A 201-nucleotide genomic window follows, 5' to 3' on the forward strand; every position below is an offset into this window, starting at 1 on the left:
ATCTAATTTCCTATGTGCAGTTTAGGGCTTCTGTTTTTGTGGGGGCATAGCTCAGTTGTAGAGCATTTGACTGCAGATCAAGAGGTCCCCAGTGTAAATCTGGGTGCCCCCTTTGGACTTCGCAGCTTTAGGTTAACTAAAGCCTTTATTTTAAATTGAAGATGTTGTTGTTGTTGTTCGATATTGTCAAAATTATGGATC

Source organism: Sinocyclocheilus rhinocerous, unplaced genomic scaffold (genome assembly GCF_001515625.1).
Source record: "Sinocyclocheilus rhinocerous isolate Xijiao unplaced genomic scaffold, SAMN03320098_v1.1 scaffold7551, whole genome shotgun sequence".
In the NCBI taxonomy this organism is placed as follows: Eukaryota; Metazoa; Chordata; class Actinopteri; order Cypriniformes; family Cyprinidae; genus Sinocyclocheilus; species Sinocyclocheilus rhinocerous.